Genomic DNA, 27420 nt, shown 5'->3' with positions numbered 1-27420 from the left:
AGATGAATATCACATGAGTATGTGGAATTCTATTTAGTTTTGTTAGCTAATACATTTTCTTTTGATTAGATATTTTTTGTTTCTGCATATCCTAAAATAATTTTTAGGTGAGTGCTTGTTCCCATATCAATTCCCACTGTAGACGAGGATTGCACATCACTCCTGTTGTGCCCTAACCATAAACTAGGAATGAACCCATGGACAAATGGATTTGAATAGCAAGGAAAAGACTGGCATGTCTATATCCACAGGTAGCCCACAGATAATAAAAAAAGCATGGTTGGTAATAAGCAGGACAACTTGTCTGAATGCCTGTCAGCTTATCACTAGATCAGAAAGGAAATGGACCAGATGAGCTAATTCTACTTCATTATAAGGCTACATTAGCAGACTCTTACAAGTGTGAAAGTACAAATCCCTTGTCTCTTTTTTACAGCCTGACAAGAAGTTAGGGCAGACCTTTTCTATGTTTCTTTTTCTATCCATTATGCAGTTGCAGACTACAAACATACACACACACACAGAGAGAGAGAGAGAGAGAGAGAGAGAGACACCTGATTATTCCCTAGGCAGCAACTCTTCCCTTCATCCCTCAAGGTTATTCCCACATACTATTACACTGTCACTGCTGGAAATAAGTCAAGACTAATAATTTAAAGATGTGCAAGTTCAGCATATTTGACTTTTTAGTATTCTAACACTTCACACCAATACAGAATTTTCCAAGTATTTTTTTTTCACAAAGCTCCTCACTTACGTATTTATGTCAATTCATTTCCCACTCCTTATTGTATTAAAGTAAAATAAGTAATCATGACTTTAGTTCAATATGCATGGCTGTTAAGTATTTTTTACAACATTAATCTTCCTGTGCACATTGGCTATCATTTGCCTGTTCCAAGTGACCGCAAGGATTATTTACTTAATCAACTTGTGTGTCACTGCAAATATAAATGCAACATTAGGCAAATTACATAGCAGAATTAAAACAAGAAAATATTAATAAAAATAAAAAACAAACAAACATGGTGTTAAAAACATTGGTTCAATATTAACTGTTTTCTCAAGACTGAGCTTTGTTCTTAAACATAGCCACTTTAAACTTTCTTCCTAAAATAGCACTTATACAATGAAAGTTTTGATGACTTACTTATGCAACTTTAAACATTTAATTGGTGATTGATGCTCACTGATTTTAATTGTTAGCTTTTTAAAGTTTTTATAAAGCTTTTGAAGAACTTAAATGGAATAAATATGCTGAAGGTAGATATTTATTTATTTAATTTATATTGCTGCCTATTCTCTCATGGCAATTCAAGGCAGCTTACACAATGTAAAACCATATTTAAAACAAAAAATAAATAAAAAACAAATTTTTTTTAAAAAACAATAAAAACTAACAAAAAGAATCAAATTAGTAAATAGAACAAAATTTGGAAAAAAATTAAAAAAATTAAAGACCAACTCCCACCCCCTGCCACGATGACAGCAGGTCACACTAGCCATTTGATGGGCTCCATCCCTTTCTGGGTTCCCCAGGCCCGCTGGCAAAACCAGGTCTTCAGTGCCTTTCGGAAGAGTGCTAGAGTGGGGGCCATTCTAATCTCTGGGGGAATGATATTCCAGAGAGAGGGAGCCACCACAGAGAAGGCCCTTCTCCTGGGTCCCACCAGGTGTATCTCCCTCAGGGGTGGGACCCACAACATTCCCTGCCTCCTCGCTTCTAATGGGTCAGGTAGATGTGACTGGCAAGAGACATTCCCTCAGATAACCCAGACCCAAGCCATGAAGGGCTTTAAAGGTGACAACCAGCACCCTGAATTGCACCTGGAAGTAAATCGGCAACCAATGCAGCTCCTGCAGGAGAGGTGATACATGTACACACTGGGGTCTGCACAAAACCATGTGGGCTGCTGCATTTTGCACCAACTGGAGCTTCCGGATGCTGTTCAAGAGCAACTCAAGTAGATCGCATTGCAATAATCAAGACAGGAAGTGACCAGGCCACGAGTGACTGTGAGTAGGTCCAGGAAAGGGCATAACTGGTGCACAACCTGCAGTTGCACAAAGGCCCTCCTGGCCACGACCATCACCTGTTCTTCAAACAGGAGTTGTGAGTCCAGGAAAACCCCTAGATTAAGCACAGGGTCTGTTTGGGGTAGTGCCACCCCATCCAAGACTAAAGGTGGTAATTCTCCCTGAGCCAACGAACCCCAAACTCAGAGCCACTCAGTCTTTCAACCCGTTGTTCCCATCCAGCCCCTAACAGCCTCCAGGCACTGCAAGAGGGAGGACACAGCAACACTTAACTCACCATGGGCTGAGACATACAGCTGAGTATCATCAGCATATTGGTGATACCTCAATCCATGGTGATGGATGATCTCACCCAGTGGCTTCATATAAATGTTTAACAGGAGCGGAGAGAATACCGAGCCCTGCGGAACCCCGTAAAGCAGTGGGCGAGGGCTGGATCTCTCTCCTCCTATCAACACTGAGAGCAGCCACAGAGGAAGGAAGTGAACCAAGACAGCACAAGGCTTCCCACTCCAATCTCCCAAAGCCGCCTCAGGAGAATCCCATGGTCAATGGTATCAAAAGCCACGGAGAGGTCAAATAGATACAAGTATGGATGCACTACCCCATCCCACTCCCGCTAGAGATCATCCAAAAGTGCGACCAATGCCGTTTCTATCCCAAGTCCAGGCCTGAATCCTGACTGGTAGGGGTCGAGATAATCCATTTCATCCAGAAACATCTGGAGTGCAACCATCTTCTCAACAACCTTCCCCAAAAAGGGAAGATTGGAGACAGGTTATTAATTATTAATTATCCAATAGTCCAGCAATGGCTTCTTAAGAGGGGCAGACCACAGCCTCCTTAAAGTGCTAGGGCACCATCCCCTCCTGTAGAGAAGCATTAATCACTGCCAGAGTCCACCCGCCTGTCACTTCCTGGGAAGCTTTCACAAGATAACTTTTATCTTAGTCCCTTATCAGTAAAAAAAATCATGGTTTTTAGTGGTTTCTTTAGTCAGGATTTGTAATAATGTCAAAAAAAAATTCTGCCAATAAATCTTAGGTGACTGTTTAAATATTTTTAAGCTGCATTATATCACTTGGGCCAATTAAATGAAATTTGCAGGAGTTTTGAATTAACAGAACTTGCAGTGTGATGCCGACACATCCTTATATAAACATACAATATCCTTTCATATATAATGCTGTATATGGTAATAGGTTGCACAATATGTGAGTCACATAAAAAGTAAGGTTTCCTGCCAACACATATCAGTCTCTTTGGCACAATTTTTTTTATGACAACCGAAGCTGCCTCAATTATTAACCTTTTTAATATTTTCCCTTCATAGCTTAAAATAAAGTAGTTCTTAGCAAGAAATAGATGTTTGGAACTAATACTATTAATCCAAAATATTCACCCATCTACTAGTAATGCCAACATTCAAATAGGGCACTTCTCAACAGATGATTTAACAGACCAAAGCATTAATTCTTCAGTGCCTGTTATTTAATTTCTTGATTTACTAGGATTTAGATGATTTTAAAAACAAGACGTCTTAAAATAAATATAGGTGAATATCAAGTATAAGTATACAAAACTTTTGTATATGATCTTTAACAATCATGTACATCTAATTGTTTTATAAGTTCATATGAGTAAGATACAATTCATTTACATTTTTAAAAAATGCTTAATTTCATAACTACTTCTGTGAATTCTGTTCCCAGTACTTGTTGGAAAGTATCATTGGTTGGATATGGTGAGCAGGCATAACAGAGAATTCAATGATATTGCCATAGAATCCAAACTGAGTAAAGCCTGAGGCTATATTTAAAGACCAAACTAGATTTATAGAGCATTAGGAAAGATTAACGGGCAGCGAGGAAGAAAAAGACGGAGGAGACGCCGCTGCCGCTGCTGCCGCTTCGCTCCGGTCCTCACTAAAGCTGCCGTCTCCGACTCTTGTGTCCGCCGCTGCAACTCGCCGTGAGCTCCGGGGACTGGAGAGAGAAGGAAGAAAACCCAAGAAGCGCCGGCCGGGAGGATCGCTGGGTGAGAGCGCTCCAACTTTCTCTCCCAATTCGGTCTCCTGTTGTGGGTCGCTCCGGAGAGGTTTCCTTCTGGTTCTAAGTCCCGTGTGAATCCAGAGAAAGGGCGGTCGGTAGCCACGTTCTCCATCCCTTGAAGAAATTGAAGAGCTCCGAGGACGGTAATCCCTTCCTCACGATCTAAAAGCCCTTAAATAAGAGTGGAGGGTACGCCATTTTAACTAGGACGAGCCCCGCAGACAAAGAAGACTCCTAATACTACCTCAATACTACCTCATCACCTCAAAACTTACAACTTTTCTACCTCATCACATATACCAACGATTAGATAATCAATTTCTATAAAATATTTTATTAATGGTTTAATTGATTTATTGTTTTTTAACTGATTAGTGTGATTAGAGTGTTTAGTACAAATAGTATGATTACTGACTAGTTTAAAAGACCAAAATTCATGCAATTTAATTGAATAGTAAAATCTTTGATTTAGTGGATTTAAATGAACAGTGTGAGTAATGATTAGTGTAAATAATTGACTAGTGATTAGAGTAATTAATTGACCAGGCTGATTGTTGCTTAGAAATATTATCTGACTTGAGAGATTACTACAATAGATTGTTTGATATTGTTTGATGTAATATTGACTATATAGATTACCCTAAATTGTTCATTTAATTAATTCAATCAACGTACTATTTTACCAATATTACCATGCCAAAAAGAAAATCCTACCTCAAACCACAACTCAATGAGAAGACAATCCCCACCAATGAACTACAAGACTCCTGCACCAATGAACTTCAAGACTCCTGCACATGCCTTAAATGCTGCAAAAATCTAAAAGATAATAAATACTCCATCAAATGTTCTCTGTGTAAAAATACACCCACCATGACTGCTTGGGATTACCTGAGCAAATGATTCGATACCTAGAATCATCCAATGAGTTTCCATATTTCTGCAAATTATGCATATCCAAACTAGATCTGTCTAAAAGAGATGATACACCTGAAACCATCAAAACATCCCCAAACATTGAAACCATTGAAACATCCTCAACCATCGAAACCATTAAAACATCCCTCAACACCATATTAGCATCCCTGGACGCCGTAAAAGAAAGAATAAGCAACCTTGAAAAAAAAGACACAACACAAAAACCTGAACATCAAATAGCCACAAACCACATCTCCACCCAACAACCACAATCCAATCCAAAACCCAATCCACAAATAAACGCAACCCAGACAAATATTGATATCCCAATCCTCATCAGAGAAGCTGTTGAGCGTGAACGGAAACGTCCAAACGCTATCTTATTTGGACTAGAAGACAGCATTGTCAATGATGACATCACAACTGTCCGAAACATCATCAGAGATTACCAAGCATCAACCATCTCCGGTGATGAAATACTTGACATTTCCGCATTGACCGAGAGCTCAAAAATAGAGACGGCTCTGTGGCCCCACGCTTGTGCAGGATCATTTGCAAAAATGAATCAAGCAAACGTAAACTCATTTACACTATAAACTCACTCGCCAAAACCAACACCAACCACAAAACCTCCGTTGCCGCCCTGACTTAACCATACAGCAACGTGCCCGCTCCCGTGCACTCCGCATCGAACTCAAAACCCGTCTAGACAATGGAGAGAAGGACCTGTACATTGACTACCATGCTGACTGTATCAAAAGTAAGACACGCAACTCAATACCCAACTTTTACCCTCAACCACCACCCTACCTCAACCACCTACCACCACCCACCATCACCCAAAACTACCCACCCACCATCACCCAAGACTAGGCACGCACGCCCCAACTACCTCAATCCCAACTGCTGCCGGACTTAAATGCAAACTACTCAATGCAAGAAGCCTCGTGAATAAAATACCTGAATTTCTCATCCTCTTAAATATGGCTAATTTCGACATTATATTTGTCTGTGAAACATGGCTCAATGCATCTCTCCCCGACTCCATTACCACAGTAAGAGACTATCATGTTTACCGATCAGATCGTGAAAATCGTCGAGGAGGTGGTGTTGCTATATTCTATAAAAAATCCTTACATCTAAAAAATATCCAAGTTACCCAGGAGCTTGCCCTTCCTGAAACCATCATCTGTGAACTATCCTTAAATATCACAATTCGATTCTTACTATGTTACAGAGCACCTGATTATGACATCGAACATGTAAACAAGCTAAATACACTACTAACATGGGCTACATCCTGCCCATACCCTTTTATCTTTCTTGGAGATTTCAATCTACCTCATATTGACTGGACCCTAAATAATTGTACAACTGAAATCATACACACAACCTTCTACAATGCTATTACAAATCTAGGTCTTGAACAACTAGTAACCAACAACACTAGACTGAACAACTGCCTCGATCTCATCTTCTGCAATAGTTTGAATTTAATTTACGAATACAAACCAAAGAACCCTTTTCCAGTAGTGACCACAATATGATTGACTTTTGCCTCAACATACGTCCACACAAAAATCACCACAACGATGTCATCCCTAGTTGTAACTTCAAAAAGGCAACTATGATCTTATAGATAACGATCTCTCATCCCTCGATTGGCAATCTCTATTCACTGGATGCAATACTGTTGAAGACCATTACAACATATTTTTACTTGAAGTCAAAAGAGTCATCAAACTATATGTTCCAACAACAACTCCAAAAACAAAACAAAAAAGCAGATTACCCATATCAATAAGGAAACTTCAATCCAAAAAGAAATCACTCTGGCGGAAAAACAAATCTGGTCACGTTGCTAATTTCAAAAACCGATACAAAAATTTATGCCACCAGATAAAGACCGAATGCACCAATTACCACATTAAACAAGAGGAAAACCTTCTAAGCACCAATTCCACCCGTGCTTTTACAATTTTGTAAACAACAAACTAAAAGACTCAAGGTCCATCCCTCCCTTGATAGGACCTGATGGTAAAGACTGCAGCGACGACACCATTAAAGCCAACATCTTTAACACATTCTTCGGCTCAGTGTTTGTAAACAGTAATGGATCATGCCCAATGTTTCCTAGCCGTACCACAGACAACAATAATGATCTAATACATATCGATTTTACAGTAGACAACGTTGAAAAAGCACTACGCAACCTAAAACCATCTCTATCTATTGGACCGGATGGAATATGTGCCTACTTCTTAAGAAAACTATCCGCTGCCATAGCCAAACCTCTAAGCATAATCTTTGAAAAATCTTTCAGAACCAGCTCCTTGCCCAACCTATGGTTACAAGCCACAGTCATCCCCATCTTCAAAAAGGGAGACCCAAGCCTAGTTGAAAATTACAGACCAATCTCCTTATGCTGCGTCACCTGTAAAGTCATGGAATCAATTATTAACCAATCCATCATCCTCCATTTAGAGACAAACAACCTACTCTCCAATAAACAATTTGGTTTCAGAAAAAAACTATCCTGTAATCTGCAACTCTTACACTGCAAAAACATATGGACTACACAACTCGACCAGGGCAAAGCAATAGACGCAATCTACATAGACTTCTGCAAAGCCTTTGATTCAGTGGTACCACGACAAACTACTCCTAAAAATAAAATCTTATGGTATCTCTGAACAACTGAATAACTGGATAGAAGCATTCCTGTCAAACAGACAACAAATGGTCAAAATTGGGAACGCCTATCAAATCCAGTACCTGTCAATAGTGGTGTTCCCCAAGGCAGTGTTCTAGGACCAACTCTCTTCATAATCTACATAAACGACCTTTGTGATCATATCAAGAGCAATTGCGTTCTCTTAGCTGATGATGTAAAGCTGTTCAATACCACAGACAATACTACTACCCTACAAAAAGATCTAGACTATGTATCTGAATGGTCTAACATATGGCAACTCCAAATCTCAACAAATAAATGCTCTGTCTTACATATTGGTAAAAAAAATCAGAAAATAAAATACAAGCTGAATAGTCAAGATCTTGTTGATGACCCAAGCTCTGTAAAGGACCTGGGAATACTCACCTCTAATGATCTAAGTGCTAGAGCTCACTGCAACTACATAGCCAAAAAGGCATTAAGAGTTGTTAACCTAATCCTCGTTGCTTTTTCTCTGGTAATATCTCACTACTAACCAGAGCATACAAAACATTTGCTAGACCAATACTCGAATACAGTTCATCAGTCTGGAATCCTTATCACGTATGTGATATTAACACAATTGAGAAAGTCCAGAAGTATTTCACAAGAAGAGTTCTCCACTCTTCTACCCGTTGTAGAATACCTTATGCCACCAGACTCGAAATTCTAAAACTAGAAAACCTCGAATTACGCCGTCTTCGGTCCGACTTAAGCATGGTATATAAAATCATACATTGCAATGTCCTACCTGTCAATGAATACTTCAGCTTTAACCATAACAACACAAGAGCACACAACAGATACAAACTCAAAGTAAACCGCACCAAACTTGATTGCAGGAAATACGACTTCAGCAATAGAGTGGTCAATGTCTGGAATACTCTACCCGACTCTGTAGTCTCTTCCCCAAACCCCAAAAACTTTAACCTTAGACTGTCTACTATTGACCTCACCCCTTTCCTAAGAGGTCTGTAGGGGCGTGCATAAAGCGCACCAACGTGCCTACCGTCCCTGTCCTATTGTTTCTCTTATTCTTTTATTTTTCTTATATGTACCCATTTCATATATTCACAACTATGTATACACTTGTACTTATTATCTTGTAAACAATTGACAAATCAAATAAATAAATAAATAAAATAAAATAAAATAAAATTAAACGTTGATGTGTTGCTGTATATGTCTTTATGTCTGGGCTCCACAACTTCTGGTTTCTCCTGCTTGTGAACCATTGGGAGCTGTACTACTTTGTTTCCAGACAAGTCAGAATTGGAGTGTGTAGTACTTTGCTTGCAAAATATGTTCTTTCCCCACAGCTATGACTTAATTGCTGGGGGAGGGGTTCATAATACTCATATACAAAGTGGCCAGATTCTCCACAATAAAAATATAGCCTTTACGTGATATAACTTTTCTCAAGGAGATTGTGTAGCTCAACTGCATGAGTTCAACTTTGAGGAGGAAAGTGTGTTAGATAAGTTTGCCACCTTCAGTTATTTGTAGAAATAATAAAAAGTGGGATACAAACAAATAAATAATTTTAAAGGTTTACTACTCCATTGTTTCACATATGTAGATAGAGGGGAGAGGCGCAATAAAAAAAATCAAGCATCTTCCTTTCCAATCAAAAAAATGCTGCATACCCTTCAATCTCCTATAGGTGCCTAGGCAGAAGATGATTAACAGTCACCATTCCTAGGGTACCTTGATGGATAAAGTTATCCCATATTTCATCTGATAGTTTCTCTGAACTAATCATTAAGCCACATCTTGTATTACCAACTGAAATGAGGCAGCATACACCCATACAGATGTTTACACTGCTGTAGGCAATGGTTTTCATGGCTGGTAGTCTGCTGCTTGACTAGATCTTCAAAGTGAGCTCTCAGGCATGCCATAAAATTAGTCTGGTTATACATGTCTAAGCTATGAATCAGAAGTGGAGTTGCCCCATTTTACCGCTTATCCACTTGTGTTAATTAGAAATTCTATGTGTATTCAGTCAATGAGGAAGACATCTGGTCTCAAAGAAACATATTGTTCGCATTCAGTGAGGAAAGCAGTAAATTTGCTTGGATTTCCATCACACTTGTTGAGCATAGAAGTTGTTATACACATGGCAGGGCTACAGAAACTTCAGCAATATTTACAAGGTCTTAGGGAAGGACTGGTATAGGGATCACTAGTAGTGTTGGATTTTGTTCTTCCTACTTAGGTTCACTAGTTCACTGTCTGGGCTCTTTGGTTTATCTGGGTCACCTCTGGATTCTGATACACAATAGTGGGATTGCAAGACAGTCCATAGATGTACATCAGATTTTGGCCTCTCCTTTGTGGATGGCTGCTCTCAGGCTCTCTGCTACCTGCACTTTCTCTGGAACTTGGCACTTTTACAGTAAGACAGAAAATCCAAATGTGTAGGTAATATACTTTATTGCAGATACAAGCAACCTTAGTAATAGTGAACTTCTACAAAGGTTACGAATCTGAAGCAATACACATACAAGCACACATACACACATATACACACACGCCCCTGCACATATAAACTCACATTTAAATTTTAAGGTTATTTCTCCTGCTCTTTTGTAACATCCTGATTATATTCCTTTTCTCAGGCTGGCAAGTTGTCTTCATTTGGTTTGGTTTTTACAAAATAGTTATGCTTGGTCTCAAGCTCCTTGTGTCTCGCCTTCCAGAGCCTACTATCATAGCTTTTTCTCTTTCTATTCTCAATCTCTCCTGGCCTCTTCCGGAAGCCTCTTCCTTTCCCCTTGTTCCATCTGTTCATTGATGAAGTTTAAAAACAGCTCCATTTTTATCTGTCTGTTCTGATTTCCTGTGAGAAGATATCAAGTGATGGAAGAGAGAAACAGATGACTGGGAGAGTATTTAGCTCCTCAGCTTGTACTTTGCTTCAGTCTTATCCCAAATGGTCCTAAACAGAACAGATGGTAAAAGTGAATGGCAATTCAAAGTAAAATGATAGGTGGAGAGTATCAGGTTATCATGAATGCGTTTTAGTTTTCAGAACCACATCAGTTATGTTCAAGAGTTTTGAAGGAGTTTGTGGATATCAACTTTTCTCTGACCTTTGAGGAAATGTGACGGCCAAGCATAAAGCTAGAGGACTGAGAAAAGCTTTTTTTTCCTGTGTTCAAAAAGAGATTTAAACATTTATTAACGTACAGATAGTCCTTGACTTACAGCAATTTGTTTAGTGACCATTCCAAGTTACAACAGCACTAGAAAAAGTGGCCTATGACATTTTTTCACATTTATAACTGTTGTAGCATCCCACAAAGTGAGTGGCTCTGGGAGGTGTACTAATTGGGAGGTGTACTAAATTCTATGCTGCCCGGTGGTGGATGGCATGGAAATTTAATAAATTAAAGAAAAATACATAAGTAAAACCAATAAGAACATATAAAATATTATTTACATTGCACTATGATCTCAAAGAGAACCTTTATAAGTCCATTAGTACATGATGCCAGAAAAAATATATAGAATGTTCAAATGTATGTTGGAAATATGAATAACATGAAGGAGCATTTTATCATGCTTGGTAGAGATGTAAACAAAAAATGTACAAAAAAAGGAGAGGCTATGCTGGGTTGAAAGGCTGTGCTAAAATCAGTTGGTGCAACCTGCCAGGAAAAAAAATATCCAATTCAACTACTAGGGTCCTGAGTATCTGATACGCCCCCTACAAGGAACTCAATTAAGAGACAGCTGAGTCATTCTAACATCATGAAAGATGTACAGCAGACCACACTAAATGGGCCAGCTCCATTTCTTTTGCATCCAACCTTGGTATTTGCACCAGCTAGTTGGTCACATCTACTAAATGCGGTGAACAAAGTATACCTTGATTTCAGCAAACTGACATAAAATTCTAGTTAAAAATGGTGCATCAGCAAAATATGAGCCAATATGATGCAGTTGGCGGGAAAAGCATACTATTCTAGGCTGCATCAATAAAATACAGATATATTATTCCTCTCAGTTCTGTATTGGTTGGACCTCATCTAGATTACTGCATCCTGTTTCAGACATAGCATTTTAGGAAGGACATTGACAAACTGGAGTATGCAGCCAAGATTATAAGAGGCTTCAACGAAAAAAATATATGAGGAACAGTTGGGTATATTCAATTGGGAGAAGAGAAGACTACAGGGAAACATAGTAACTGTCTTCATATAATTAAATGCTGTCATAGAATACAGGCTTCAGAACTGCTTCAAAATACAGGAAAGTTTAAATTACAAGGAAGTAGAGTTTGATTTTTTTTAAAAATCAATATTACAATTGAACTGATGGCTTCAAGAATCAATTAGAGGTATTCAAACAGAGACTGAATGGCTATCCAGTAAGGACACTATAGTCCTGGATTCATAGACTGGACAGAGGGTTGGGCAGCAATCTAAATTTTTAGAAACAGTAAATCTGTACTGATGGGTGAAGATCTACCAGTGGATCAGATCTTTTCCTACTGCCCATGCATCTCTAAAATCTGTTCCAGAAGGAACGCTTGGAACCAGATTTTGGGGCAGTATGGGGAAATGGAAAGAGTAGGAAACATAATGGAACTCCTATTAACTGTGTGTAATGTTAGATTTAGTGTATCTAGAGCTAACTAAATTCTATTATATAACCCATGTCTCTATGTGTATAGATTTTGTTGCGGTTGGAGAGAGTTTCCTAATTTTCCTTCATTTTCAACTAAATAACAAGGTTGGGTAGTTTTTTTTTGTTTTTGTTTTTTGTTTTTTTCAAATATGTATCTTTCACTGTTCCAGACCAGATGTACTTTATATTTGGAATGCAAAGTTATAATTTTAAAACCCTTTTGCCAAATACGTATGTTGAGGGGGAAAATGACAAAATTGAGAAATCCTTTCTCTTCTAAAGGAGGAAATATTTGTGTCATTTCCAAAGCCAAAAAGCAAATTTACAAGGGAGAAATATCCCATATTATAGGGAATGTATTATTTTGTGATATTACTTTTTTTTTTTTACATATACAATAGATCTAGATATCTCATATTTTTTCTTTTTATCCATTTCAGCTTATAAAGAGTGTTAGGATTAATAGATGATTCTTCATTTGTTTTAGAATTATAGAAGTAATTATGATTTTTCATGGAGCAAATATTGTCTATGTTATCTTACAAAACATGTCCTGATTGCACTTTGGCCTAATTTCACGATGGTGAATATTCTTAGCAAGAATGCCTTTCCAGTGTGTTAACTGCCCCTACAAAGAAGTGTGCAGGAAAAATCTTGTTGATTGTATTAATTCTTTCACTTTTTTGACCAGGTGTGTAAAACTGCATTTTTGTTCATTTTGAGTACATTCATTTCCTTTGAAAGCATCTTTATTATTGTATTGTGTTGTCTTCCACTTTCTTTGAATCTACATGTTTTATATGAAAATTATCCATTTTTGTAGCAAATGTGAGCCACAGACCTGTATTTTTTTTAAAAAAAATTCAATTATGTGATTATTTCAATATAATTAATTTATTGTATAACATCTGTGCCTACCTAACCAACAGTCTCTTCTCTTTTTGGATAAGCAGTAGTATGCAGAGTACAGAAAGGAGAAAGAAATAGTAAGCCAAAGGTATGTAGTGAGTTATGTGAGCAAGCTCATTACATATTTGCAAGAATTGCAGCCAAGGCAACAGAGATAAGAGAAATTTCAGCCCATAGCAGAAATGTAATTTGGGAAAGCTCTCAGACCTGACACTCCCTAGTTCTGTTTAAGGTAAAGATAGAGAGGAGAGAGGCACATTCAGAGTTGCAAGATTATGTTACTGAACTCTAATAAAAGTAGTTTTAGTATTCATGTCTTGAAACTGTTACAGGAATTCTCACTTAGGATCACAGCAGTGTTGGGATTCAATTTTTTTTACTACAGGTTCTGTGGGCGTGGCTTGGTGGGCATAGCAGGGAAAGGATACTGTAAAATCTCCAATCAGAGGTAGTATTTGCCGGTTCTCCAAACTACTCAAAATTTCCACTACCGGTTCTCCAGAACTGATCAGAACCTGCTGAATACCACCTCTGGATCACACATACTAGACTAGAGCTTTAATTCAGATAAAGTTGATTATAACTAAATCCCTTTGAAAGTGCAGTTACCTTAGAAGCAGTAGTTTGAACAGTGATTAGCTATGATTAGCTTTAGCTAGAACAAAGTAGAATTGGACTTGTCTGTGCTATGAAGTGCTGTCCAAACAGTTACATGCAAATATATACAAAAATTACATTAAAAGACTGAATAATATAAACCAAGGGTATCAAACTCATGTCGTCATGTGATGTATCACAACTTTTTTCCCTTTTGCTAATGGGATGTGGGTGTGGCCAGTGAATGATGCATCCAAGCTGCAGACCGTGAGTTTGACACCCCTGATGTAAACACCCACTCTCTAAGTCTGCATTTTGTATCAAGAATGTCATTGGATATGCATCTTAGTATAGTAAAATCTTTTTTTTACTAAAGAGAATGAATACAGTAACCTTCTTACTGCAGAATACTTGTTATGCAAGCTTTGCAGAAGAACATGCTGTGTGTGTATGTGTGCGTGTGTATGTGTGTGCATATGTGCGAGTGCTTAGAGAGAGAAACCGGTTTCTTTTTAACATTTGTTTCATAAGTTGACATGTTTGGCTGAAATAAGTCTACTCATTCTTAGCTGTGCTCAGTTTTACTATTGCTGTTTAGGCAAGCACTGATTGCAAAGAGCATGGTTCCACCTTCCATTATCTTATATGAGAACTTAAATTTTATACAAAACATCTCCTTACTGATTGTTATGTAAATTTAGTGATAGGTGACACTGAGTTTGGATTACCAGCATGCCTGCCTTTTTAGGCTGAAGAATAAGGAAATACAGGATTTGTTTCATGCTCCCATTGTTTTCTATGATGGCACACCCAAATGTATTTGAAGCTTGTTCCACTAAAACAAAAGAACAAACATCTGGAATTATTTTGAAAATGTCTGCTTTATTATGAGCAAAATATTGTTTGTTTGGTTTGTGGATACCTCTTAATGCTAACACAATGCTTAAGTAGTATCACAACATTTCAGTACCTTGGAGAGCAATTGACTCATTTAACATTAAAATGATGGAAATTCTGAACCTATTTTAAAATTAAAACATAAGAAATAATAAGTCTTGACAATAAATTTTCATGGATGCCTTGGAAAGTACTTATCACAGAAGTGAATAGGGTTTTTTAACAGAAAATATTTCAAAAGAATTAAATTTCCTGATATACATGCACACATACATAGGAAAACTAAAAAGTTAAAAAAAAAGTATTAATTCATTTGTTGTTGTTATGGTCAACTTACACTGGTCAACTTATGCCCAGTCACTTAGCAACCATTCAAAGTTATAACAGAACAAAAGTACTTACAACATGATTTCAAAGTTATGATCACCACACACACACACACACACACACACACACACTCATCTGATTGTATTCTGAATGCTGGAAACCACCTTTCCTTTACAACCATTTGTAGGGGCCCACAATTACAGGAATGTGATTTTTTTTGCCAGTTTCCAAGGTTTATTTTTGCTTTCTGAGAGATACTGCCCATTGGATAAAATGGATTCAATTAAAGACAATGGCATTCATTTAACAATTGTGGCAAAAAATAGCACTGGCACTAAGACTTATATACCACTTTGCAGTGCTTTACAGCCCTCTCTAAGTGGTTTACAGAATCCAGGTATATAATGTCTTGACTTATGACCGCAATGACTTTCAGGCTCAGTTATAGTCATAAATCAAGATTAATTGTCATTCATTAATTCATTTGGTTATATTGAATCCTATAAATTTAGATTTGGTTTAGGGATGTTACTTTAAAAACATTATTTTTACCATTACTTTAAAAATACTACTTTAAAATCACAAGTGCAGAGGTGGTATTCAACAGGTTCTGACCAGTTCTGGAGAACTGGTAACAGAAATTTTGAGTAGTTCAGAGAACCGGCAAATACCACCTATGAGTGGCCCTGCCCCCATCTATTATCTGCCTCCCGAGTCCCAGCTGATCGGCTGGGTCTTCTTTTGTTGCCCTGCACAGGAGAACAGAGCTGGAAAGCAGTTTAATGGGGTGGGGAGGAAATGGGATTTTGCAGTATGCTTCCCCTGGAGTGAGGTGGGAATGGAGATTTTACAGTATCCTTCCCCTGCCATGCCCACCAAGCCACGGCCACAGAACCAGTAGTAAAAAAAATTGAATCCCACCACTGCATAGGTGCCAGTGTTATTTTAAACTGAATTGGAAAACTAAAACTTCTTGATTCATTTGGTTATACTCTGACCTACAATTTAGATTTGGTTTAGGGATAATCTTTATTATATTACATATGCACTTACAATGATCAGTAGACCACATTTTAAAATAAATTTAACAGAATTGATACAATAATTATAAATACAATGAAAACAAAATTAATCCTTTGATCCTTCACCATATAACAAACTTATATCATTGGCTTGAAAAACAATTTATCATTCTCCTTCACTCTGCAATACATACACATAGAGAGAATGTGTGTGTTTCTAGCTAGCTGAAGAACTTAGTATCTCATAATCCTGTCCTTTCCTAGGGAGAAATAATTCATTTTTAAGTAATAAAAGAATTATGAAGTATGCAATCATTATAATCCAAGGTGGCAAAAACAGAAACCAAGAAATCATGAGTTCTAGTCCCACCTCAGACATGAAAGATGGCTGGGTGATTTGGGGCTGGTCATTCTCTCTCAGTCAACCCACTTCATAGGGTTGTTGTGGGAGAACAGGAGGACGCAGGAGTATTGGGTATGCTTGATTGCTTTGAATTATTTATAAAAACAATAAAGGTGAGATATAAATAAATAAATGTGGTCAGTATTTGCAGATTAATCATTATTTGAATTTTTGAACAATTGTACCCATGTTAAATTGAAAGGTTCTATGTGGAATTTCATTCATCCAGTCATTTGTAGCCATTCTACAATAAGTTTTCTTCTTTTCTTTTTAAACTAAAATAGTACAAATATTCTTCATCGTAGGATATACCTTTCCTCCGCCTTGAAATTTCCAGTGCTATTGGTTATTAGTACCTGTTCATTGACAGAAAGATAGGAAAAACTTGTATTCAGAACATTTGTTCAAGCATGCTATAATTGATTAGTGTACATTATTCAGTTCTGAGAGGAGGCCAGTGCCTTCTGCCAAAATTATCTCTGGAGGGAAAATATTCAGATCCCCAGTGCAACACTTCCAAATGCATATTCTGGGCTTAATGGGTCTGCAATAGCTCTGCAACCATCCATATGTTCTTTGGCAGTTCAGCAAAAAGTTAGTGTAGATAGACTACTGATATCCTTAACATATGCAGATATCAATGCAATTCTGTAAGTTTTTGAAATAAATACCATCCTCATAGATTAGACAATACAGTCCTGAATTCTATGCCAGCATAATCTTTGTCAGATGAAAGAAAGTTTCTCTGTATCAAGAACATGTTATTTTTGATACACATTGCCAGAAATGGACAGTAAATAATTTCTTCTTCTTTGAAGCAGGTTATTTCCTGCAGCAGGTCTTTTTTGTTATATACTGAGTAGAACTTGACAGAATGGATCAAGATTGATGACTAAAAGAATCTGAGAATTGAACAAGGCAAACTTCATCACTTCAATCAACAGATCAGTACTATTTATTCTGAAGTTTTTCTGACAGAGAAAAAACCCTAAATATCTCCTTGCACGTTCAAACTACCATCACTGATTGACATGCAATCTGACCCAGAGTCAGTACAATGATTAAATGATTATTGAACCCTGTTTCAAAACCTGATTCAGCTATGAAGCACTTTGAACCAGTTGCTATCTCTAGCTTAAACTACCAAGAAAATTTTCATTAAGATAACCAAAGGGTGGACAGGGAAAGGAGAGAAGAGATTATGTATGCTGCTTTGAACTTCTGGATGAAAAGTGAAATATAAATTCAAGAAACAAAATAAATTTCTGTTCCCCACATTCTCACTGCTCCATAGCTTCCGTTAATTCCCACAATCTATTGCATCTGAATATTTTGGAAAGTGTATTGGCAGCCCAAATAGAGCTCTGCTATTGAGCATAGTTGCTTATGCCAGCAAATAATTTTCTCTGAAGAACACAAGTGCTCTCAAATTTAGTTCTCTAGAGTGGGGAATAGAAATTTTCATGCCTGCACTCTTTACACTAGTGAATATCTTCTGCTAGTCTACATCTCTGTGAAATCTCATAGCTTAATTAATGTAAAATTGCTACTTTTAGAACTACAGCTCATTGGACCTAATAAAAGTATTTTCCAACTATGTATTTTGCACAAAGGGGATTTTTCATGAATGAACATGATTATTCTTCTTTTAATATGCCTTGAAACTATTGAACATAAGTATTCAGTCAGATATGTCACTAGTCAGAAAGAGATTTATATTAACCTGGAATCCTTCAGTTACTAGAAAAGACTACAGTTTAGCTTCAGTTGATATTTTTGCAAACAAAATGCAACATCTAATAATTAACCTCAGATTTATTTATCAACATAATCTTAAGAGTTTTGCTTACCTAAGAGATAATTACAGTAAGCTTTAATGTTCTCCGTTGAGCTGCTGCGAGCATCCAGATAGTGGGAGGTGCTCTAGTCTTCGCTCTGTCAGGCTGAGCTTGATTGAAGGAACGCTCCTCCTCCTCCACGTGACATCTCCACGCGTTCCCCCCAGTTTTTAGCTCAGCCTCGACAGAGCAGGCAGCTTTTCACTTTGTTCCTTGGCCGATTTGGGATTTCTCTTGATTAAATTCCAGGTTTGAGTTTTCTTTGTTTCCTTCCTCTGATCCCTGCGCATTTGGGGTGTTTGGGATAGAAGGGTCGTGCATTTACACCCCTCAAGGGGAGATCGGGGGTTTAGGGCCCTTCGCCCCCCACTCCCCTCACTCTGGTGCCTGCCTTGTTTTTCCATAGCCGCATCGTTCGCAGCGGCTTGTTTTAGCGCGGTATAGCGCGTCGTGGCTTTTCCCCCAGCGAACGCAAGAGAGAGGGCGAGCTCTGCTCTCTCAGGCCCCTCGACTGCCTTTTACTTTTGGCCTGTTTTTTCTTTCTTTTTCGAGGGCTTTCCTCCCCTCTGTGTATCTGTTGACTCCGGCGGCAATTTTTTTTGGCGCCACCTCGTGGCCGTCGCCATTTTTTTTTTTTAAAAGTTTTCCGTTTGAATTTTTCCTGCTGCGACTCTTGAAGAAGGCTTAGAACAGGACCGGCTGGCCTGTTTGAAGTTCCTTTTGATTTAAGGGGTCCGTGGCTCCGTGCCCTGTGCTTCCTGTGTTTGTTTGGCCTTGATTATTTGGTTTGAATTTCTATTATCGCAGCGAGTCAGAGGTGGAGGAGAGGCACTTACCTCCCATTGTGTTGGGAGGCTGTCTCAGGGGACCTTTATCCTTTTGTATAGTTATATATATTTTTATTCCTTTTTGGATCTTTTTGCTTGGTCCCAGCGTTCATTTGAAATATTGGTTCATTTTTTTCTTTTTAGATATTTTCAATTACCTTTTAATTTAAATTGATCTTTTTTTGATTCATTATTTTTTGTTTCAGACAAACAAAAAAATTTAAAAATTAAAATTAAAAATAAAATAAAAAAATAAACCATAAAAATTAAAATTAAAAATTAAAAAATCAAATATAATAATTAACGAAAAGTTTTTTACCAAAGGGAACGCGGCCCAACGTTAAGGTAGCCGGCCCACATATAGGCCGGGTTCCTAGGCGTACTAAAAGCCTTGTATTATTATGGCAGAAGGAAATCCCAGAGGTCCTTCTTTGAAGGCTAAGGCAAAGACACATCATCTGCGCAAGCGAACCGAGGAAGCTTCCAAAGCCTCTCAAAGGGACGCACTTAGGCGTCACAAGGCATTGGAGAAAGAGTTTGATAGGCGTTCTAGGGAATCTCAATCTGTACCACCACCACTCCCTACCCCTCTACTTCTACTCACCCTCTTCCTTTGCCAGAACAACCTTCTGTTTCTAGGCGCAGTTCTCCCGCTACAACTGTCCAGACCGCTCGGCCTGAAGCAACCTTCACACCTACCGCTGCAGGTTTGCGTCCAGAAGAACCGGCCTCATCCATTATCCCGGACAGCATTAGAGAATGGATGCAGATGGCTATCAAACAAGGAATAGCAGAAGGCATGCAACGATTCTCCAGATCTGGATCCCAAACATTGGCACCTGAGGCCGAGTCGATGTCCGGAAGATCTTTCTCCAGGCCACCGTCACATCACGGTCAGGTACCTGCCCATGTGGAGGCCCCCTTCCTGGAAGGGGGATGAGTCAGGAAGAGGAAGAAATGGGGTTTGAATCCTTCAGGGAAGAGGAAGGTTCAGACAGGGGGTCGATCCAGTATTCAGACCCATTTTCCGAGGTAGACCCCATGGAAGGAGAAATGTCCGAGGACGAGGGCATTTCCCCTGACCAGCCAGTACACATAGGCTTATTTAAGCCACACTTGTTTAAGTCCTTGTTATTCAAGGCAAAGAATGTCTCGGGCCTGATTCCCCAGACCTCTTCTGAACCAGCACCCGGCGATCCCGGGGGACCAGAAGACTTAGTTTTCAGTCAGCCGGTCATCGAAACCGAGGTCGTTCCAACTCCCCGATGTTTTCTGATTTGGTCGCTAGGCAATGGGCCTCTGCCAGTCCCCTCCCGCTCCCTCCAGTCTAGACAAGAGGTTGTTCAATCTCGATTCAGAGTTTTCCAACATGCTAAACACCCCGGAGGTTGGCGATCCAATAGTGCGGTTGGCGTCCTCATCCAACCCCACGGACGCTTTAGAAGCGCTTAAGCCAGAGGATAAGCGGGCCGAGATGGCTTTACGGCGAAGCGCATCAAGCGGATGCTTGGGCCATCAGGTCGGCCACAACCGCATCATTTTTCACCGGGCTTCTATTAGGTGGCTCAGGCAGTTAAGACAGCATGTCCCCCTTCAAACACTAGGGCTCATCAGGACATTGCGAAGCTAACGGCCGCAGCGGAGTTCGCGGCCGATGCCACTTTTCATTCTGTAAAGTTTTCCGCTGAGCCATCTCCTCCCACGTCTCTGCACGTAGATTACTGTGGCTTCGGCACTGGCAGGCCGATGTCAAGAACAAGGCCAAATTAGCCTCAGCTCCCTTGTCAGGAGGGAAATTGTTTGGCCCTGCACTTGACCCGTTGTTGGTGGAGAGCCGAAATAAGAAGAAGTTCCTTCCATCTCTTTTTCGGAGACAGGAGTCTAGAGGATCTCAGTCCTTTCGGAGGGGCTCCTTCGATCTTCCTTTCCACCAGCCTTCACCGCCAGATATCAGGGCTCCCCAATGTTCCGGTCGGCCTATCAGGACCGGAGCGACTCCGGGATAGGAATAGATGGGGAGGCTCCTACAGGAGGCCCTTCCGGGCGCTGGGAATAAAGCTCCCGCTGTCCCAGGTAGATCTTCAGTTTCTTATCCCATTGGCGGTCGCCTTAAGTACTTTGCCGACCAGTGGGACTTATCCACGTCTGATGCCTGGGTTAGAGATACTGTTAGGTGTGGTCTCTCCCTTCAGTTTCAATCACCTCCCCCGGAACACTTTATGGTTTCACCTTTCCAGGGACCCGTCTAGCGGGCTCTCATGGCGTCCGCTGTCACTCATCTTTTAGACATCAAGGCCATCCAGTCTGTACCCTTGGCACAGCGGGGAAGAGGGTTTTTATTCCCTCCTTTTCCTGGTTCGAAGCATTCCGGGGATGGAGACCCATTTTAGATCTAAAAGGCTCAACCGCTATGTAGTTCATCACAAATTCAAAATGCACACACTCCAGTCTATCTTACAGGGTATTAGGAAGGGAGATTGGCTCACCTCCATCGATCTCTCTGAGGCTTATTTGCATGTACCTATTCATCCATCTTATTACAAATATCTGAGATTTTGTTATAACAACCAACACTTCCAGTATGTAGCCCTTCCCTTCGGTCTTGCCTCGGCCCGAGGACCTTTACCAAAGTGTTAGCGGCTCTGGCGGCACACCTGAGACATTTCCCTATTCACATCCACTGCTACCTCGACGACATCCTTATTCTGTCTCCTAACCCGACAGCAGGCTGAGAGTGACACTAAGATTACCCTCTCAGTGCTTCAGGCCCATGGATTTCTCGTTAACCGGAAAAGAGCCAGCTTACTCCCTCCACCGTATAGCGCATCTAGGGGCCGTTATTGATTCGGTTCAAGAGAGGGTATTTCTTTCACAGGAAAGATTCACCAGTATACAAAAAGCTATCAAGACAATCAGGCAAAATAAAAGGGCTTCCTTACTAAACCTATCCAAGCTACTTGGAAAGTTGGTCTCCTGTATTTCAATTATTCCCTGGGCACGTTTACATTCCAGATCTCTACAGTGGTTCCTTCTGCCTTATCAACGCTCCGGAAGGAGCAACTCAAGGTTCGTGGTGAAGATCCCCCAAGAGTTCTCGCCTCGCTCCTCTGGTGGACAAAGCCATCTACCAATCGAGGTCATCTCTTCAAGGAGCCCCAGAGGGTCACTCTCACAACAGACACCAGCCTTTACGGCTGGGGAGCTCACATGCAGTCGTTTTCAGCCCAGGGAACTTGGTCAGTAGCCGAGCGACGCTGCAGCATCAACTGGCTGGAGTTACACGCCGTGTATCTGGCCCTACGTGCCTTCCTCCCTCAGGTACGAGGCCGTCACATTCTGGTTTTAACAGACAACACTACCACCAAGGCACACATCAACCGGCCAAGGGGCACTCATTCCATTCGTCTCATGAGAGAGGCCGGCGCATTTGTCGATGGGCAGAAAGACATCTCTTATCCATCAGGGCGGAACACATCTCGGGGTTTCGAATGTCCAAGCAGACTGGCTGAGCAGGGCCAAACTGGACCAATCAGAATGGCGCCTACACCCCTCCTTATTCAAGGAGGCGACAGCGAGGTTCGGTCAGCCCGTGGTGGACCTGTTCGCATCTCCCCTCAATGCCCAGACACCGAGGTTCTTCTCTCGTTACCCTGCCGACGGCGCAGAGAATCACGATGCCCTGCGTTGCCCTTGGCCCACCGGGCTTCTATACGCCTTCCCACCCTTCCTGTTGATACCCAGGGTGATTCAGAAGTTGATCATCGAACAAGTGGAGATCCTCCTGATAGCCCCGTTTTGGCCCAGGAGACCGTGGTTTGCGGATCTGCGCAATCTGTCAGTGGCCCCACCGTGGAGGATCCCCCGACAGGATATCTCTATCCCAGGGCCCTCTTCAGCACCCGGACCCACAGTGGCTTCAGCTAGCCGTCTGGAGGTTGAGCGGGAAAGATTAAAGGAGGAGGGTTTGTCGGATCAGGTCATCACTACCACCATCTTGGCAGCAAGACGGCCGACTACGGCGCATTTATGGCGCCACCTGGAATATTTTTGTCAGTGGTGCCGCAAGTCATCCGTGAATCCGCTCTCACCTTCGATCGCCCAGATCCTCGCCTTTCTACAAGCCGGGCTAGATAGGGGTCTTTCCCCCAACACTCTGAGAAGGCAGGTCGCAGCCCTGGCAACGGTGATTTCTAGTAGTTCTTCTGGTTCACTCTCACCACCCTCGCATAAGGTCTTTCCTTAGAGGGGCTTCCAATATTCGCCCTCCAGTGATTCACAGGTACCCTACCTGGGACCTTAATAAAGTTCTGATGGCATTAACTAAGCCTCCTTTCGAGCCACTCAGGGAGGCGTCACTCCAGTTCCTCACACTCAAAGTAGTGTTTTTGGTGGCAATAACATCAGCAAGAAGGATATCTGAAATAGCAGCTCTATCCGTGAGAAAAGATTTATGCATCTTCCATGCTGATCGGGTGGTTCTGAGGCCAGACCCCGCCTTTATGCCTAAAGTCAACTCGGCCTTCCATAGATCTCAGGAATTAATCCTGCCTAATTTTTGCCCCAAGCCCTTTCGAGAAAGGAAAGGCAGTGGCACACTCTTGATGTGCGAAGGGCTCTTCGTATTTACATCCACCGCACTCAATTAATCAGAAAATCTGAATCCTTATTCCTGTCCTTCCAGCCAAAGTCGTTGGGTTGCAAGGTTTCTCCGTCTACTGTTGGTGCGTTGGATTAGGGCCACTATATCCAGGGCCTATTTAGCACAGGCTCTTCCTGTCCCTAGTGGCATTACCGCTCACTCTACAAGGAGTGCGGCCACCTCTGCTGCCTGGGCCACTCAGGCGTCAATTCAGGACATATGTCGAGCAGCCACCTGGTCTTCGCCATCTCCATTCATACGTCACTATAAAGTCGATGTTTTCGCCTCAGCTGAGGCTTCCTTTGGCAGGCGAGTCCTTCAGCAGGTGGCTAGGGGCCAGAGGTGATTCCGGACCAGACGGAGTCCCTCCCGTGGGACAAGCCAGGCTTTGGTATGTCCCACTATCTGGATGCTCGCAGCAGCTCAGCGGAGAATGGGCGTTGGTACCTACCTGATACGCCCGTTCTCGTGGAGCTGCGTAGAGCATCCAGCCCCACCCTATTTGGTCCGTCTGGGGGAAATCCCGTTTCGGCCAATGATGTTTATAGTTTCAAAGTTCGGTCTTGTAATATAGTTGACACGAGGGATAGTTGCTGTCTTCTCGTCTTCGTAAAACTGGGGAACGCGTGGAGATGTCACGTGGAGGAGGAGGAGCGTTCCTTCAATCAAGCTCAGCCTGACAGAGCGAAGACTAGAGCACCTCCCACTATCTGGATGCTCTACGCCAGTGGTCCCCAACCTTTTTGTACCAGGGACCGGTTTCAAGCAGAAAATTTTTGCAAGGACCGGGGAGAGAGAAGAGAAGGAGGCTTCGCTCTCTCGCTGCTCCACCATCCAAGGAAGAAACTGCTTCAAAGAAGCGGGGCTTTCCTGTTGCCGCAGCTATTCCGAAGCGCCCGTTTCACCCCACCCCCACCCCGCCCGCCGCGCGCGCTTCAATCCACAGTGTCCCGTTCTGCCTGCCTGCCTGCCTTAGTTTCTGGTTGTTTGGGAGCAGCTTCGGCTGAGAATAATAACTATTCGCCTCTTTTACTCAGCCGAAGCTGTTCCGATTCAACCATTAACGAAGGCAGGCAGGCAGGCAGAGGAGCACTGCGGGCGGACGGGGTGGGGGAGAAACGGCGCTTCGGGAAGCTGCGGCGACAGGAAAAGCCCCCGCTTCTTTGAAGCAGTTTCTTCCTGTGCTGGTGGAGGAGCGAGAGAGCGACTGAGAGAGCTGACCCAGAGAAGGACAGGCTTCGGTTGCTTCCTCCTCCCCTTCTTTCATTTGTGTCCTTGATCCCCGATCCCAGCAGCATTCACCGAAGGTGAAGAAAGCCGCCATTTTTTAAAAAATTCTTTGCGGCCCGGTAGAGAATGCTCCACGGCCCGGTACGGTCCGCGGCCCGGTGGTTGAGGACCCTGCTCTACGCAGCTCCACGAGAACGGGCGTATCAGGTAGGTACCAACGCCCATTTTCAGAAAGGGATACAGCATCTCACCTAATTTTTTGGATTTTTGTTTTTTCCTCCAACTCTTGTTTTTTGCACATTATCTGAAGAGTCATTGTGCATTAATAAATTCATAATTTCAGCTATGAGTTTTGCATTACTTCTCATAGATCAACATGGTTTGTTTTTAAAAATAATATATTACTTCTAAGATTAGCTATTATTTTACAGTATGTGTGTTTGAGTGAGTGAAAGAAAATATATTGTGAGTTTTTAATCCTGCTTTACTTCCTGTTTTCTTATCAACTCAATATCAATTTGATGAGAAATGTGCTACTTGAGTAGGAATTAGGACATGAGAAATGATGGTGTAAGCGCAACAAAAGTTATTTTCAGGTAATCTGATTTAAAAATTAAACATAGTTTAGTCTTCAGATAAGAGCTATCTTAGTCCAGAGATCCTATAAGTATCTAAGATTGTTAAGTCTTTACAGTTGCAAACTATTCTGTCAATTATTATTGACCATTGCTCCATAATATTGTTCAATTCTTCATTCACTTCTTACTGACCTGATGAGCCTCATTTTGTTAGGATTCTTTACTAGCAAATCTATGTGGTCACTAGGAGTCAATAATGACTTAGCACATAATCAACAGTGTTATTATAAGTGTATATTTGAGGCATCAAAATGTTACTTGCCTTGCCCTATGTAAGTCACTTTTTTATTGCCTTCAATTTCTCCAAGCATCAGCATCTTCTCCAGTGACTCTTGCATTAATGTTTTATGTCCAAAATATTCTACTTTTAGCTTCAATATTAGTGCTTCCAGTGAGGAAATTATTTTTTTCTCTAGTACTGAATGATTTATTTTTCTTGAAATTGAAAATATTCTCAACATTATTCCTTCAGAACTATAATTCAAAAGCATTAATTTTTCTTCATTCAACATTTCACAGCCTTGTGTTACAACTGGGAAAACCAGGACCTTGACAAAATTAACTTTGTTGTCACTTGATATCTCTGCATTTAATACTTTATCTAGAACTGTCAGACTTCCTCTCAAGTAGCTGGTTTTATTTCAGGTCTATAGTCAACATCTGTGTGAATCTAGGTAGATAAAATCTGTAACTACTTCAGCTTCTTCACTGTACATTTCCTTGGATTGTTGATATATTTTTTGTATTGACCAGCTGATTAGCTTTTATATCTCTTATTTCTCCTTCATCAAGATATTCTTTAAGTTTCTCACATCTAAACTTTGTTGGAAGAAATATCCATCTGGGTTCAGTTCCAAGTGGAAGAAAGACACTGGAAAGATGGACACTGCTTGGAAGGATAGTTTAATGGTGGACAGGACCACGTGTGGTTTGAAGTCCTGGGCAAAAATGAGCACATGGGTGAGAGAGGGAGAGAGATGTATATCCTCTGTTGGACTTTGAACTTGCTTCATGTTCCTGTGACAAGAAATGTAATCTGATTTGTCATCAGACTCCCATGGGGACATGCAGGGGTAACTTTGTAGGTTGTCTTGAGTTCCAGGCTTGGTTGAATCTTGCTGGGTGATGTAAAGAAGTGGCTTTGAGCAATTCCTTTTATGGCTTAATGCTTTGTCCTGGTTTGGATTTTGAGTGAGGGCTAATCATATCGCTCTGGAGCTGAAGGTCTTAGATAAGCTGGGGCTGAGTTTCTGTGTTCCTTAAGATTTGTATTTCTCTTTTAGGGGAAATATTCTGCCTTTTTAATATTTCCTAGAATATTTCATTTTTCTAGGAGAGGGATGGGTGCTAACTTTCTACAACTTTAAAATGGTATCATTAACATTTCTGATACTGTTGTTTTTCCTGTAATTTTAATTCCAATTTCTATTTCTTCTAGTCCAGAATTTTTCATTATGTGTGTGTTTAAATTAGTGAGATAACAGTATTAAACATTGGTTCTTTTCCTTTCCAATTTTGAATAATTTAATCATTCCATGTTCCATTCTAACTATGTATCCTGGTCATCAGACTTTCATAAGCAGATCAGATGACATACAACCAAAATGTCAACTAAAAAGATGCTCCTTTGGTCTTTTTAGCTGCCAGAAAAAGGGAGTGGGGGAAAACAAGGCATTCCTTAAATGCCTAGATAATCACCACAGCAGCCCAAAGTTGTGAGATCATAAAAAGGTTATTGG

The 27420-nt window shown here is 40.7% G+C and overlaps 2 long non-coding RNA genes across 2 annotated transcripts in view; one reads left to right on the top strand and one right to left on the bottom strand.

Moving 5' to 3' along the window:
* The window catches only part of LOC148132845 (uncharacterized), a 48084-nt gene that overhangs the window by 4681 nt on the left and 15983 nt on the right, over positions 1–27420 (top strand). The gene's annotated exons all lie outside the window — the stretch shown is intronic.
* The window catches only part of LOC148132844 (uncharacterized), an 83543-nt gene continuing 66379 nt past the window's right edge, over positions 10257–27420 (bottom strand). The window contains exon 3 of the long non-coding RNA XR_015749889.1: positions 10257–10660. This is a non-coding gene — a long non-coding RNA (uncharacterized LOC148132844). The remainder of the gene's footprint in view (positions 10661–27420) is intronic.

Source organism: Notechis scutatus, chromosome 1 (assembly GCF_049901735.1).
Source record: "Notechis scutatus isolate UNSWTSFEM ecotype Mainland chromosome 1, rNotScu1.2, whole genome shotgun sequence".
In the NCBI taxonomy this organism is placed as follows: Eukaryota; Metazoa; Chordata; class Lepidosauria; order Squamata; family Elapidae; genus Notechis; species Notechis scutatus.
This window is presented reverse-complemented; position numbering and strand designations above follow the sequence as displayed.